Below are 7500 nucleotides of genomic sequence, written 5' to 3'. Positions count from 1 at the left end.
TTGAATAGATGGAAACTGAAAGAAGCCCACCATATCATTAACAGCATCATCATTTAGCATCCGTTTTCTGTGCTAGCATGGGTAAGACAGTTCGACTGGAACTGGTAAGTTGAAGAGCTGTACTTGGTTCCGGTCTGTTTTGGCTTGGTTTCTATGGCTGAATGCCATTCCTAATGCCAACCACTCCGTAGAGTGTACTGTGTGCCTTTTATGTGTCACCTGCACAGGAATCTCTTACGTGTCACTGGCATGGGTGCTTACCTTTTACATGTCACCAATAAGGGCATCTACTAGGTGTCACCAGCACGAGTGCCTTTCACATGTCACTGGCACAGGTGCCTTTTAAATGTCAATGGCACAGGTGCCTTTAACATGTCACTAGCACAGGTGCCTTTCACATGTCACAAGCACAGGTGCCTTTCATATGTCAATGGCACAGGTGCCTTCCACATGTCACTGGCACAGGTGCCTTTCACATGTCACTGGCACAGGTGCCTTTAACATGTCACTAGCACAGGTGCCTTTAACATGTCACTGGCACAGGTGCCTTTAACATGTCACTGGCACAGGTGCCTTTAACATGTCACTGGCACAGGTGCCTTTAACATGTCACTGGCACAGTGCCTTAACATGTCACTGGCACAGGTGCTTTAACATGTCACTGGCACAGGTGCCTTTAACATGTCACTGGCACAAGTGCCTTTAACATGTCACTGGCACAGGTGCCTTTAACATGTCACTGGCACAGGTGCCTTTAACATGTCACTGGCACAGGTGCCTTTAACATGTCACTGGCACAGGTGCCTTTAACATGTCACTGGAACAGGTGCCTTTAACATGTCACTGGCACAGGTGCCTTTCACATGTCACTAGCACAGGTGCCTTTAACATGTCACTGGCACAGATGCCTTTAATACGTCACTAGCACAGGTGCCTTTAACATGTCACTGGCACAGGTGCCTTTAATATGTCACTAGCACAGGTGCCTTTAATATGTCACTAGCACTGGTGCCTTTAACATGTCACTGGCACAGGTGCCTTTAATACATCACTAGCACAGGTGCCTTTTACATGTCATTAGCAATGGTTACAACAACAATTTCACTTAGCTTCCTGTGTCATCTCAAGCTCAACAAATTGCCAAAAGTCTCTGTCATTTGTCATCATCTTCATGAGACTCAACTTCCGATGACCATGCTTCACCACCTCATCCCATGTCTTCCTGGGTCTACCTCTTCCAAAGGTTGCCTCCTCAGTTAGAGATCGACATTTCTTGATGCAGCTGTCCTCGTCTATACGCATCACATGATCATGCCAACACATGCTTCTCTCTTGCACACAACATGTGATGTCTCTTATGCCTATGTGTATGTGTGTGCACACACGTACGTGTATGTGAGTGTCTGTGTGTTGTGTGTGTGAGTTGGTGTCACCATCATGCAAACAAGGTCCTTTTTACCCAATCTTGTGAAAACATAGCTGGCCAAAGGGCCTTACTTGTAAACAGGTGAGGGTTGGCAACAAGAAAAGCTTCCAGCTGGAATAATAATAATAATAATAATAACATCGAAAAATACTTTAGGAATAAGAACCCATTAAAAAGCTAATTACAAATAATTAGCCTCTAATTCAGTGCTTTTCAAACTTTTTGCTGGAGCGGAACCCCAAGGAAACATTTCACTGGCTCGAGGAACCCCTGTGCAATAATTTAATAGTCTTATGCACACATATCTGCACAGGAGAATTAAAAATTACTGCCGATTTTAGCAGTTTTGTAACTTCTTGCGGAACCCCTGGACTGTACTGGGGGAACCCTGGTTGAAAACCACTGCTCTACTTATTAAAATAGCTACATAAAACTGGGCAAATCCTAAGGTTCTAAGGTAGACTGGATTCTTAAAACTAGGCAAAGCCTGAAACTGTTTGAACCCAAATCCACAGAGTTGGGAAGCAAACTACTTAACCACATAGCCACACCTGTACCCCACAGCCATGTCTTGTTCATTCACTAAGCATTGAGATACATATGACTCGATATATACATATATGTGCGTGTGTAAATAGTAAGGAATTGTCTCAAAACGATTACCGGTTCACTCTCAGGTAGTCAAAATAGGTCATTCAACAGTTAACATCCAGTAAGATAAGATAAGAATTTAGAGATATATTCCGTTGGGTAATTTTGAATATATTACCTTAACCAATTGTAACGGTTATTAATCGGTGCACCTGAAACCTGTGTAGGTCTAGGTAAAGCTGTATATAGATATATATAAAGAATTAAAGGTAATGCTATGCAACTTCATAGTAATCTTTATTAATATTGTTTATATATATATATATATATATATATATACATACAGAAGTGGCCAACATCGTAAGAGAGAGGTTAAATTCGCAATGAGCTGACTCGGCGAACCGGATTCGCTTCTCAGTTGGACTTCTTTCACTTGGCTCATCTTCGAAAAGTAAATAAATGACTTGTTTACTATTAAGGCACACGAGTGGCCGTGTGGTAAGTAGCTTGCTTACCAACCACATGGTTCTGGGTTCAGTCCCACTGCGTGGCACCTTGGGCAAGTGTCTTCTACTATTGCCTCGGGCCGACCAAAGCCTTGTGAGTGGATTTGGTAGACGGAAACTGAAAGAAGCCTGTCGTATATATATATATATGTATGTATATATGTATGTGTGTGTGTTTGTGTGTCTGTGTTTGTCCCCCCAACATCGCTTGACAACCGATGCTGGTGTGTTTACGTCCCCGTAACTTAGTGGTTCGGCAAAAGAGACCGATAGAATAAGTACTGGGCTTACAAAGAATAAGTCCTGGGGTCGATTTGCTCGACTAAGGGCGGTGCTCCAGCATGGCCACAGTCAAATGACTGAAACAAGTAAAAGAGTAAAAGAGTAAAGAGTATATATATATATATAGATATATATATCAAGAGTAGAGTCCACAGTAATCCATAGGTGAGTCACCATGATAGATTGGTAGCCACTACACGCATTTTTTTTTCTCTCTCCTTGTTTTTTCTGTGTCCCTTTCTGTAGAAGAGCGTAGGCTCGAAACGTAAAAGACTTTTTCAATTCCTGAGCATTATACTAATACATCTGTTTGTTTTATACACCACCTGTCTTCGTCTTTGTTTTTTTTTCGTGAACTCTCCCCATATATATATATATATATATATATATAGATATATATATATATATATTATATATATATATATATACATATATATATATATGTATGTATATCATCATCATCGTTTAATGATGATGATGGTGATGATGATTGGGATGATGATTGTGATGATGATGGTGGTGATGATGATGATTGTGATGATGATGGTGATGATGATTGTGATGATGATGGTGATGATGATTGTGATGATCGTGATGATGATGGTGATGATGATTGTGATGATGATGGTGATGATGATTGTGATGATGATGGTGATGATGATGGTGATGATGATTGTGATGATGATGAAGATGAGTTTGTAACACAATGAGATGGTAAACACCACTGCAAACGTTTACCAATCAAATATCCATCCTCACTGTTACTACTCCTTCCATCCATACCATCATTCAACTTACCTACTACTGACACCACCACCACCACCACCACCACCACCGCCGCCGCAGCCACCACCACCACCGTTACCGTTACTACCACTACTACTATAGCTGCGATTAACATCACAGAGGCAGTGAAAAGTTGCACTGTTCATGCTGTCTTTAATAATGGCCATTAAAATTATTCACAATCATCACCATCGCCATCCTCACTACAATGCCATCACTACCACCACCACCACCACCACACCACCACCACATCTTTCATCACCACCATCTTCATCATCAACAACAACAACAACAACCACATGAGCACCACAGCCACTCCTGTAAATAACAGTCTTCATCTACAAATACAACTCTCACACACACAGACACACACACACACAAAGCCCATTTTATCAAATCAATGGGAAGAAAAGAGAAAATCGATACACCACACACACACACACACACACACAAACTTATACATTTATACACACACACACACACATATTGAAATTATATCATTATAGATTTCTCGGTTAAAAGCTTAACAAAGACTGAAGTGTTAGGTTAGCAGAGACTCAAATACTGAGCTAAATTCCTCTCCACCAGCTATTCAATACCAGTTATACACCACTCCACAGATGTACAATACCAGCTGTACTCCATCAAATATACAATACTAGTTGTACTCCAATCCAACAGTTATGTTATACAAACTGTACTCCACTCCACCAGATATACAATACTAGCTGTACTTCATTCCAGTAGATGTACAATACCAGCTGTACTCCACTCCGCCAGATATACAATACCAGTTGTACTCCACCTCACCAGATGTACAATACAAACTGTACTGCAACCCACCAATACAAGCTGAACTCCATCAGTTATACAAGTTGTACTCCACTCCATTAGATATACAAGCTGTATTCCACTTCACTAGATATACAATAGCTGTACTCAATCCCATCAGATGTGTGATACAAGCTAGACTCCACTCCACCTGATATGCAATATCAGTTGTACTCCACTCCACCAGATATACAATATCAGTTGTACTCCACTCCACCAGATATACAATATCAGTTGTACTCCACTCCACCAGATATACAATATCAGTTGTACTCCACTCCACCAGATATACAATATCAGTTGTACTCCACTCCACCTGATATACAATATCAGTTGTACTCCACTCCACCAGATATACAATATCAGTTGTACTCCACTCCACCAGATATACAGTATCAGTTGTACTCCACTCCACCAGATATACAATATCAGTTGTACCCCACTCCACCAGATATACAATATCAGTTGTACTTCACTCCACCAGATATACAGTATCAGTTGTACTCCACTCCACCAGATATACAATATCAGTTGTACCCCACTCCACCAGATATACAATATCAGTTGTACTTCACTCCACCAGATATACAGTATCAGTTGTACTCCACTCCACCAGATATACAGTATCAGTTGTACTCCACTCCACCAGATATACAATATCAGTTGTACTCCACTCCACCAGATATACAGTATCAGTTGTACTCCACTCCACCAGATATACAGTATCAGTTGTACTCCACTCCACCAGATATACAATATCAGTTGCACTCCACTCCACCAAATTCTTCAGTGTTATTGTGGGTACTGCTGTCAGGATGAGTAGAGAGGGATCAGATACCACAGGGCACCTTGCTTGATCCCTCTAACAGCCTCACCAATCTCTCAGCATGACTTGGATCCTTTTTAATGATGACCCCTGAAAAGATGAAAAGCAAAAATGATCTCAGTAGGGTTTGAACTCTGAACTCTGAAACAAACACCATGAAGAATTTTATCCAGCCAATTTGCCGTTGTAACAAGAGAAAAATAACAACAGCAAGATTCTTCATTAACCAATGAGCAAGAGAGTCTCTATATGGTTGTTCGACACACAAGAAATAGCAACGAAATCCACCATTCACACCTCAAATCCCACCCTATCATCCAAAATAGGGCAATGGTACATTAGATATTGTATTCTTGTACATCCCTGGAAAGATTGGGATGGTCACAGCTTGAATGTCTCCGTAAGCCAGCTTCATCAGGGTTGATCTATCATCATCATCATTGTTCGACCGTGGTCGAGACAATGGAATTTACCATGCTACGCCAGACTTCACGGTCCATCATGGCATTATGGAGGTCCTGTTGCTGGATGCCTGTATCCCTGGAGATTACATCAGGGTAGGAGAGTGTGCGCCCTCTGGTATTGCGAGTAGATGGCTTCCAGAGGAGAAGAGTAGAAATTACTTCTTTTTCAGAAGTTGATCTATAGCTACACAGCAGTAGCAGTAACAACAACAGCAGCAGCAGCAGCATATTTTCAGGCCTTCATACTTCTTACTATACTGTCCTCAATTAAATCATCAGAACTCTCAAGAGTAGTTCTATACGTTGAATGCACCAAAACTACATTGATTTGGACAACATAGCTGATGAGAAGTTTTCCCTGTTTATTTGTCCTTTTCCACTAACTATTTCCATGTCATCTAACTTTTATTTAAACACATACATGTACATGTGGTCGCACATACACATGCAGATTTATAGACGGTTTCAATCAGATTTTACACAGAAGGCATTGTTCAGCGCAAAGCTATACTGGAAGACATTTGGTCAAGACCCTATGATTCAGTGGGATTAAACCTGTAATCAGTGCTTACAAAGTGGCAAACTTCTTTGACTGCCCAGACGTACCTGCGGCCATCCTGTTTCTGCAAAAAACAGAATGACCATGGCCAGAATACTCACAGGTTAGTGCAAACATAGCTGACCCGGAAATAATATGATAACACCATCAAAAAGAATACCAAGCGAACCATACAAGTTAACCCATCTAACATCAAGATGCAAAAAGTGTAGTGGTGGTGGTGGGGGTGATTGAGGAGGGTTTGTAGTTCAATGTTTGATCACCAAAAGCTGTGTCGCAGCTCTGTTGGAGCATTGCTAACCGTGACTAATCAATAACAACAAAGGCAACAGCAGAGAGTTGGCTTGTCTTTTAAAATACCATGATTGAGAGATGGGGTGGTTTATGAGACCTGGATGCTGAGTTAAAAGCTACGGTTTATAGCTGTCTTCAGTCCATAACAAGATACACATAAGTTATCTGCATATGTACGTATATATACATATATATATGTGTATTAAAATCAAAATAAGCAACACACCCAAAGTATATATATGTGTGTGTGCATATATATATATATATATATATAATTCATAGGTAATTTATATCTATATATATATGTCCATTATATACATACACACACACACACACATAATTCATAGATAATTTATATCTATATATGTGTGCATTATATACACACACACACAAACGCATATATATATATATATATAATTCATAGGTAACTTATAGCTATGTGTGTATTATATACATATATATATAAATATATACACATACATCATCATTTAGCGTCTGCTTTCTATACTGGCATGGGTTGGATGGTTTGATTGAAAACTGGTAAGCTGGAGAGCTGCACCAGGTTCCAATCCGATTTGGCCTGGTTTCTACAATTGGATGTCCTTCCTAATGCCAACCACTCCATGAGTGGCATAGAACCATCATTCTCTTCCTTCTCTCTCTCTCTCTCAAATATAGACTCCATCCACTTAGAAGACGAGGTATTTGCCATTTCTTTTTTCTCTTTTCTTGTTTTTGTTTCCTTGCCTGGCAAAGTACTTGGCAACCTCACCAATGCCATGTAAAAAGCACCCAGCACATCATCATCATCATCATCGTTTAACATCCGTTCTCCATGCTAGCATGGGTTGGACGGGTCGACCGGGGATCTGGGAAGCCAGAAGGCTGCACCAGGCTCCAGTCTTATCTGGCAATGTTTCTACAGCTGGATGCCC

At 40.7% G+C, this 7500-nt stretch overlaps 1 protein-coding gene across 2 annotated transcripts in view; it reads right to left on the bottom strand.

Moving 5' to 3' along the window:
• The window catches only part of LOC115224415 (cytoplasmic dynein 2 light intermediate chain 1), a 57622-nt gene that overhangs the window by 28837 nt on the left and 21285 nt on the right, over positions 1–7500 (bottom strand). The gene's annotated exons all lie outside the window — the stretch shown is intronic.

Source organism: Octopus sinensis, linkage group LG25, assembly GCF_006345805.1.
Source record: "Octopus sinensis linkage group LG25, ASM634580v1, whole genome shotgun sequence".
NCBI classification, from domain to species: domain Eukaryota; kingdom Metazoa; phylum Mollusca; class Cephalopoda; order Octopoda; family Octopodidae; genus Octopus; species Octopus sinensis.
Note: the sequence above shows the minus strand (reverse complement) of the source record. Positions and strands in the feature narration are given on the sequence as shown.